At 35.7% G+C, this 10011-nt stretch overlaps 1 pseudogene; it reads right to left on the minus strand.

The window, feature by feature from the left end:
- Nucleotides 1-7988: 7988 nt before the first annotated feature.
- LOC149177670 (peroxisomal 2,4-dienoyl-CoA reductase [(3E)-enoyl-CoA-producing] pseudogene) lies at nt 7989-8558 on the minus strand (annotated as a pseudogene).
- Between the last annotated feature and the right edge of the window lie 1453 nt (nt 8559-10011).

The raw sequence follows: 10011 nt of genomic DNA on the forward strand, positions 1-10011 counted from the left end.
TTCCTCATATGACCAAGAAAATATGTCTCAGAATTCTTATAATATGGCCTTGTAAGTTTGAATTTCTTCCAAAGAACATGAGGCACCTATATGAACATTTTCCATGTTTCCAAGTTTCACTGAGATATCAATTGGAACGATTGTAGTTATGTTTCCCAAATTATTTTCAGACGTAAATTGATATATGGAATTCAAGATATTCAACAATTGCATGTGAAAACAGAGCAGTGAATTTATTTTCAATCATTAACAATGTAAACTTTGAAATGGGAACTATAAACCCAAAACGGGAACTCTGGCCCAAAAACCTCAAAAAAACCACAAAAAAAGTGCTCAAAACGAAAAGTGTGTATACTGGAACGATGTTTTTTTTTTTAGGTGTCAATTTTGCGACTGTTTTAAAAATGGCAGTGACTACGAAATTTTCTACGAAATTTTCCTACAAAATATAGCTTCAGAACGAAAGTGTTGATACTGGAATAATGATTTTTTTTTTAGGGTCAATTTTCATACTTTTTAAAAAATGCTAATAAAACCAATTTTTTATGTCTCAAACAAAGTTAAATTTTAAGGAAAAAACACATTAATGTTTCTGGTAGAATATCATTTTTCTTTCCTAAGTATAAATTTAACATGTTTTCAACCACAACATGCTAGATACAAAAAAAATTGAAATTTTTTCAACTATAAAACTAAAAAAACATGACATTATGAACAAATTATATCACTGAATGAATTCAAAAGTCTTTATTTGTATACTGAATAAAACAGACATTATATCTCTAATTTGATATTGCATTGTAGATATTTAAACAATAAAATTTATCATACTTAAGACATAATCCAACAACATAAAAATGCTTCATAACTTCTCATTTAACAAAATGTGGAAAACATTAATTTTATTTGAAGATACGATACATACATCAGTTATATAAACTATCTTAAACAATTATTCAAAATCACTCATATTTTCTTGCACACCATCAGAATTCACATCTTCAAATGAGTGACTGGATGCTGACGAAGATGTTCCATATTCTTCTCTTTCATCAACTAGTACCCCATCTGAGTTCACATGCATGCCCAACATTCCAGGTTTCAAAAGTCTTCTAAATCTACGACTGGTTTCAGCAGACTCCCATGTCAACACTGTTCCTTCTGGTAACAACCTTTTTAGAATCTCTGTCGTCTTGAAGCGAAGAGTTCCTCTCTACTTCCATGGTGGATTTTTGCAAACAATACTAATTTTTTTTATATATTTTTTCTCTACACACTAACCATAACATAACCATACTTATTTGAATGAAAAAGGGACCAAGTAAATTGATTGTTATCCCCCACTCTACGTATTTAGTGGTTTAAAATTTAAAATTGTTCTTTAACTTGTTTGTCTTTTCATTATTTTCAAAAAAAATTCCACGTGGTGCATCAACTCGCAGTGATCATTGATGCTTTTACGAGCCACACTATGTACAATGGGTTAATATATAGAGCATATTGTTGGTTTATTATGCTTGTTAGTATACTTAGAAAGAAAGGACATACCATTTATGGTGATTTGGTACATCTTAACTCGCTATTGACTTAAAATTTCCTGCAATTGTCGGTCAATTATTATTATTAAATGTAGTAATGCACCTTTAACAATGCTCCAATAGATCTTAAGTACATTAATAAACAAATTTCATGGCCGTATTGATGTGCCCTTAATTTCTATGATGCACTACTGGTGGTGCTCCAGGACATAAAAAAAACACCATGAGATAATATTTTAAAAAATTATTGTGCCAATGAATGCATGATACTTGAGAACACCAATGTTCTAAAAATTATTACAACGCACAATTGATGATGCATTATAATAAATTGGGAATCGATGACTTTTACTCATTATTTTGGCAGAAAACTTTAAGTTTAATATTCAATGAATATAACAAAGGGTAATTTAGACTAGATTTTTTTTATTTTTCACCCGCCCCCCCCCCCGCCTAAGTTTAATATTCAATGAATATAACAAAGGGTAATTTAGACTAGATTTTTTTTTATTTTCCACCCGCCCCCCACGCCCAGAAAGATCTAATAAGCACCTTCAAATTACCGAGCTTGATATTGCATACTCTAATCATAATATTTGACTACCTACACCATATCTATGTGTGAAAGCTCTGAAAGGTTCATCCATCCGGAAACCTGCCAAGAAGTAGTGGAAGATATGGCAGATATATATATATATATATATATATATATATATATATATATACCATGGATTTGGCACCCTAGATCACTCTTTCTACAATATAATAGCATACAATGGATATATGAATACTTTCATATGAAACGTGATAAGAGTTCATTAATAATACCCTGCACTGAATAGATGAACCTTTTAATACATCTCTTAAACGAAAGGAACGCTGTGAACGAATCTTTTACGACGTTTCAGGGAGGAACGCTCTGAATATCTAGGAAGAAAGTTGTCAGTGAATCTTTTAATATTTAGGAATGCTGTGAAAGAATCTTTTAATGCATTCTTAACCAGACTGTATGTTCGGGTCATCCGAGAACAAACTGCAAGGTCAACCGTTGAATTTCTTGCTGGGAAGTTCCGATAACCAAAGTTACAATCAGGTCTAGGTCTTCTGTAAAATACTATTGGATATATATTCCTGGAAGACCTGCTCAGAGTTAATGGATGATATGACCGTCACCTATAAAAATTAAATAACCCATAAACATAGGGATTCACAGCCTTTCTCCAACGAATGTGTTACAAAGGTTCATTTATTAGGTCCCAATCTTATGGCACTAAAATTTATGTTGGTGTGAGAAGACTGACACCTAATAATAAATGGACTTTTTCAATACTTTCTTTTGGAGGAAGGCTCTAGGTATAATTAGAAGCAAAGGGCATCTGCATTAGAATACTATAGACATGGATGGAAAAATATTGTCATATAGTTTGTGAAGCCATATTATGTCTACTTGTACTTTTGTTTAAATTATTGTTGTGAAGCCATATTGTGTCTACTTTTACTTTTGTTTAAATTATTGTTTGGTACAATCAAATGAAGATATTGAATATATCGATGAAATCATGGACAAAATGTCAATATTTGGGAATTTGGTTTGTGACATACGATAGAACCCTAGAAATAGATTTATCAATGTAGGTGAATTTTGCTGCTATATCAATTGGATTTGGATAGTCACTCAATTGGATGGACGCCTAATAAATGAACTTCTTTTAGTAAATATTTTTGGAGGGTTGTAGGTCTAATTAGAATCAATACTCTTCTGCATTAAAATACTATAGAGCTGGATGGAAAAATATTTGCATATAGTTTGAGACGTCATATATGGCCCGATACAGGTGGAAGTACTTTTGTTTAGATTATTGTTCTTGTACAATTGTATAATGATATTGAATTTATATATGAAATCATCGACACAACGTTAAAATTGGGGAGTTTGGTTCAATTTAATATGTGACATACGATAACAGCCCTAGAAATAGATTTATCAATGTAGTTCGTGGATTTTGCTGGTATATGCTTTTGATCTTCGGTAAAGACCGTCGTCGAGGAAGCTACTGCAGCGCTCCAAGCGTCAGGCGTTCGGGCCATTGGAATTGAAGGAGATGTTCGCAAGATAGAGGATGTTGCTCGTGTTGTTGAAGTAACAGTAAAGCAGTTTGAAAGACTTGATATTCTTGTGAATGGTGCTGCGGGCAATTTTCTTTGTGCTGCAGAGGATTTATCACCAAATGGCTTACGAACAGTATTGGATATTGACTCTGTTGGCACATTTACAATGTGCAATGCTGCATTGCAATATTTAAAAAAGGTGGACTTAGAAAGTCTCCTTCAGAAGCTGGTGTTATTTTGAACATAAGTGTGACATTGCATTATACAGCAGGATGGTATCAAATTCACGTCTCTCCACCCGCACAGGGTCACCCCCGGGCCGCCCCGCCCCGCCCGAGGGGCGGAGCATCGATTCCGGGAATCGACGCTCCATAGAGACTATAAGTGAATCTGTTTTCCTGTAAAAGCGGCCGAACACAAGTTGGAGAAAAGTTTAAACAACGCTGTCATTAACTGTGGGGTAGAGCAGATCAGACTGTATTTTTTTATTGTAAATGCCGTAACTAAGTAGTACGAGGTTGTGATGTGTTCAAGATTCTGTAACTTGTTGGACATTGATGGCACTGGCAGTGTAAATTTTACCAAAGTGGAAAGACATTCGAAATCGATGTATGTATGATTAATCCAAAGTATCTGCGTACTTGTGAATCATTTGCATTCAAAATTTCCTTACGTCCCGGGATTTTGTTGCAGTTGACATAAAAGTAGCTCAGTTTTCATTTCATCTCTTTAAAGTTGTGTGTTTAGGATTGTTGAAAAACTGCGTAATAGGGCGTTGTTTTTTCATTTGATACCCTATTCTTGGGAGGAGTTAGTTTCCAGGCCATGCTTTTAAAGTCGCAGCTTTAACCTTTTGGTCATCTGCTGGAATAGACGATCGTATTTTGCTCACAAGCACGGGGTCGATTCCGGGAATCGACGCTCCGCCCGTCGGGCGGGGCGGGGGGGCGGGGGGGGGCGGCCCGGGGCGGGGTGGCGGCCCGCAGTGCTTGTGAGCAAAAGCGCATCTACTTCGCTATTTTTCGTTCGGCAATGTGCGCATCATCTTGGAGATTCGAGTTGGGCATTCTCGGCCATTTGCGTTGAGCATCTTCTGGTTTACCAGCGCACCCGTCATCCTGAAGAGTCCGATTACTTAATAACGCCAGTCAATTCAACTAATCCTTTGAGGTACATGACTTCAAATATAGAAATTAATACCATATTTTGTTATATGGTTGACTGTAAAAAAGCTCTGCAGAGCCATGCAAAAAGGTTGTTGGAAGAGCTTTGACTAAATCCTGCTGTGATACTTCACTGATATGTCATTCTTGGTATTGTATATCCAGCCACTAACAATGTGTACGGGTACAGCCCAATTATTGTACTCCGTACAAATGCATTATTTTGTAACTTTGGCGTTCTTATGAAAGTGGTTTCACAACCATTTACCAGTCTAAATGGCAACTGAGCTGTAGACTTTTTCATTGTAAGCACAATAACAATATAGAATTACATAGTAGGCAATTTTTATTCCAAAAGAAAAGCAAAAGAGCACTTGTGCGTGCGAAGTATTTCCTTATTATAAATTTAAAAAACATTATTTGTTCATAGCAATCCAAAATTACAAACCAATGAAGTATTGATTAATTTTTAACAAATACGGAATCACAAGCTTTTTATCGCATCAAAATACAAATTAACAACTACTTCACTCACCTGTTTACTATACTTTGTCTTTAGGATTTGATAATTTTCTATTATATGGTTTTTTGCATTTTCAATGAAGAATATATTGGGAGGCTTTGTCTGCGAACATTTTGGTATAAGTTCGAGTGCTGAGTTAATTGTTTATATTTTCAATTAGTAATGTATGAGGGGTGTTTTATCTGTGGACATTTCAGTACAGGTTCGAGTCATGAGTTAATCCTTGAAGTGCACACTGCAATTAACGTAAGACATCTAAAGCTAAATGCTCACAAGCACGGGCTTAAATATGACATTGGCGTTGTTTAATGATTAGTCAATTTTGTCTGATTTTTTATTTTCCGACACCTCTTTAGAGTCTAGACTCTGGCTATGCGATTCGGTAGTGTAAGATTTTGAGCTCTGTAAGTGGGCGCCGAAGTGATCGAGCTCGGTAAGTGAGCGCCGAAGTGATCTGGGCTTAGAAGAATTTAGTGATAAGAATCATGCTGATCTTTGATATAGATTATAATTAACAATAAGCAATCCAAAGTCGTTTTAAAAGTAAGAAAAGAGAAATCTTGATTTATACTAAAATATTATTTTAAAAGTAAGAAAAGAGAAATCTTGATTTAGTTCAATGTCAAGGGAAGAGTATCCTTCAGATAAATATTCCAATGCCATTATATAAACATGAATCGGATATTATATGATACAAGAAATCGTAAAATATATTGATTGGTCTATTATTAAAGTTTAATTTTTTATTGAGTCGAAAAGTTTATTTTATGATGTGTAACTTGTCATAAAAATAAAATCACGTTTCACTGTATCGTATTTCAGCTCCGCATTTAGCTTTAGATGTCTTACGTTAATTGCAGTGTGCACTTCAAGGATTAACTCATGACTCGAACCTGTACTGAAATGTCCACAGATAAAACACCCCTCATACATTACTGATTGAAAATATAAACAATTAACTCAGCACTCGAACTTATACCGAAATGTTCGCAGACAAAGCCTCCCAATATATTCTTCATTGAAAATGCAAAAAACCATATAATAGAAAATTATCAAATCCTAAAGACAAAGTATAGTAAACAGGTGAGTGAAGTAGTTGTTAATTTGTATTTTGATGCGATAAAAAGCTTGTGATTCCGTATTTGTTAAAAATTAATCAATACTTCATTGGTTTGTAATTTTGGATTGCTATGAACAAATAATGTTTTTTAAATTTATAATAAGGAAATACTTCGCACGCACAAGTGCTCTTTTGCTTTTCTTTTGGAATAAAAATTGCCTACTATGTAATTCTATATTGTTATTGTGCTTACAATGAAAAAGTCTACAACTCAGTTGCCATTTAGACTGGTAAATGGTTGTGAAACCACTTTCATAAGAACGCCAAAGTTACAAAATAATGCATTTGTACGGAGTACAATAATTGGGCTGTACCCGTACACATTGTTAGTGGCTGGATATACAATACCAAGAATGACATATCAGTGAAGTATCACAGCAGGATTTAGTCAAAGCTCTTCCAACAACCTTTTTGCATGGCTCTGCAGAGCTTTTTTACAGTCAACCATATAACAAAATATGGTATTAATTTCTATATTTGAAGTCATGTACCTCAAAGGATTAGTTGAATTGACTGGCGTTATTAAGTAATCGGACTCTTCAGGATGACGGGTGCCCTGGTAAACCAGAAGATGCTCAACGCAAATGGCCGAGAATGCCCAACTCGAATCTCCAAGATGATGCGCACATTGCCGAACGAAAAATAGCGAAGTAGATGCGCTTTTACAGGAAAACAGATTCACTTATAGTCTCTGCGGAGCGTCGATTCCCGGAATCGACGCTCCGCCCCTCGGGCGGGGCGGGGCGGCCCGGGGTGGCGCTGCGTGGGCGCCGCCTGCGCAGCGCCACCCCCAGCCGCCCCGCCTCGCCCGAGGGGCGGAGCGTCGATTCCCGGAATCGACGCCCGTGCTTGTGAACAAAATATGATCGTCTATTCCAGCAGATGACCAAAAGGTTAAAGTGCGACTTTAAAAGCATGGCCTGGAAACCAACTCCTGCCAAGAATAGGGTATCAAATGAAAAAACGCCGCCCCGCCCCGCCCCGCCCGAGGGGCGGAGCGTCGATTCCCGGAATCGACGCCCGTGCTTGTGAGCAAAATATGATCGTCTATTCCAGCAGATGACCAAAAGGTTAAAGTGCGACTTTAAAAGCATGGCCTGGAAACCAACTCCTGCCAAGAATAGGGTATCAAATGAAAAAACAACGCCCTATTACGCAGCTTTTCAACAATCCTAAACACACAACTTTAAAGAGATGAAATGAAAACTGAGCTACTTTTATGTCGACTGCAAAAAAATCCCGGGACGTAAGGAAATTTTGAATGCAAATGATTCACAAGTACGTAGATACTTTGGATTAATCATACATACATCGATTTCGAATGTCTTTCCACTTTGGTAAAATTTACACTGCCAGTGCCATCAATGTCCAACAAGTTACAGAATCTTGAACACATCACAACCTCGTACTACTTAGTTATGGCATTTATAATCAAAAAATACAGTCTGATCTGCTCTACCCCACAGTTAATGACAGCGCTGTTTAAACTTTTCTCCAACTTGTGTTCGGCCGCTTTTACAGGAAAACAGATTCACTTATAGTCTCTGAGGAGTGTCGATTCCCGGAATCGACGCTCTGCCCCTCGGGCGGGGCCGGGCGGGGCGGGGCTGACCCTGTGCGGGCGGAGAGACATGAATTTGATACCATCCTGCTGTATAATGCAATGTAGCACTTATGTTCAAAATAGCACCAGCTTCTAAAGGAGACTTTCCAAGTCCACCTTTCTTTAAATATTGCAATGCAGGATTGCACATTGTAAATGTGCCAACAGATTCAATATCCAATACTGTTCGGAAGCCATTTGGTGATAAATCCTCTGTAGCACAAAGAAAATTGCCCGCAGCACCATTCACAAGAATATCAAGTCTTCCAAACTGTTTTACTGTTACTTCAACAACACGAGCAGCATCCTCTATCTTGCGAACATCTCCTTCAATTCCAATGGCCCGAATGCCTGGCGCTTGGAGCGCTGCAGTAGCTTCCTCGACGACGGTCTTTACCGAAGATCAAAAGCATATAGCAGCAAAATCCACGAACTACATTGATAAATCTATTTCTAGGGCTGTTATAGTATGTCACATATTAAATTGAACCAAACTCCCCATTTTTAACGTTGTGTCGATGATTTCATATATAAATTCAATATCATTATACAATTGTACAAGAACAATAATCTAAACAAAAGTACTTCCACGTGTATCGGGCCATATATGACGTCCCAAACTATATGCAAATATTTTTCCATCCAGCTCTATAGTATTTTAATGCAGAAGAGTATTGATTCTAATTAGACCTACAACCCTTCAAAAATATTTACTAAAAAAAGTTCATTTATTAGGCGTCCATCCAATTGAGTGACTATCCAAATCCAATTGATATAGCGGAAAAATTCACCTACATTGATAAATCTATTTCTAGGGTTCTATCGTATGTCACAAACCAAACTCCCAAATATTGACATTTTGTCCATGATTTCATCGATATATTCAATATCTTCATTTGATTGTACCAAACAATAATTTAAACAAAAGTAAAAGTAGACACAATATGGCTTCACAACAATAATTTAAACAAAAGTACAAGTAGACATAATATGGCTTCACAAACTATATGATAATATTTTTCCATCCATGTCTATAGTATTCTAATGCAGATGCCCTTATTCTATATTGGTGCGCTTATTCTATATTATATCCATGGTACAGGTATCCGTGCAAGTTATAAACAAATATTTCATGAAATCATTAAAATGAAGCCTCAAACTTCCACCGAGCATTTGTCTAATTATGGCAAGGTGTGTACTCATGGTTTTGTATTATAAATGTAATTTAATTTTTTTACGGTTTTAATTAGGATATTAATAAAGTATAATAAAAATAAGTGATGATAGATGCTATATTTTAATTGAGTGGATTATTTTTAATTGGTTATATTTCTCTTTAATTTTCATAACTTAATGTTTTGACCAAGAACCCTTTTTGGCGTGAAAAGCTTACGAGTTGGGGTTTATAACTCTCACCAAATACATTTTAGAAATGTTTGTCTTTCTTCTTAATGAGTCTTTGACTGCTCACACTTACATTACTAGAACATGCTCTTTTGAGGTTACCTGTGGAGATTTAATTATGTAGTATATTCCTTTTATGGTTTTCTATACTAATTGTCGATTGTACAAGTGCTTTATAAATCATATCTGGGTACATTGTGTGGAGAACTATGGTATCCCCAGGCAACTAGATGCAAAAAAAATTAATTATGTTTTGCTAGGGATAGTAAAAGGTTACCTATTATGTTATGCATGTTGCTTGTACATCTTCTTTGGTGGTTGTTCATTTTTCATTAGAAAAATAAAGAAAAACCATTATGTTCTCACATTTAAATTTTGTTTCACCATTTTGGGTATTAAACACCTTGGAAGGAAACACATGTGAATGATAAATCCTATAATAGTATGCTTGACATATATTACTAATATTACTAATTTTAAATTAGTTTTTCTTTCAATTTTTCTTAGCTCTCATGTATTACTTTCTTCGACTCTGATATTTTTCTCATTAC

This window comes from Pinus tabuliformis, chromosome 4_1, assembly GCF_031772625.1.
Source record: "Pinus tabuliformis cultivar Carrire ecotype Pingquan chromosome 4_1, CPIR1, whole genome shotgun sequence".
In the NCBI taxonomy this organism is placed as follows: domain Eukaryota; kingdom Viridiplantae; phylum Streptophyta; class Pinopsida; order Pinales; family Pinaceae; genus Pinus; species Pinus tabuliformis.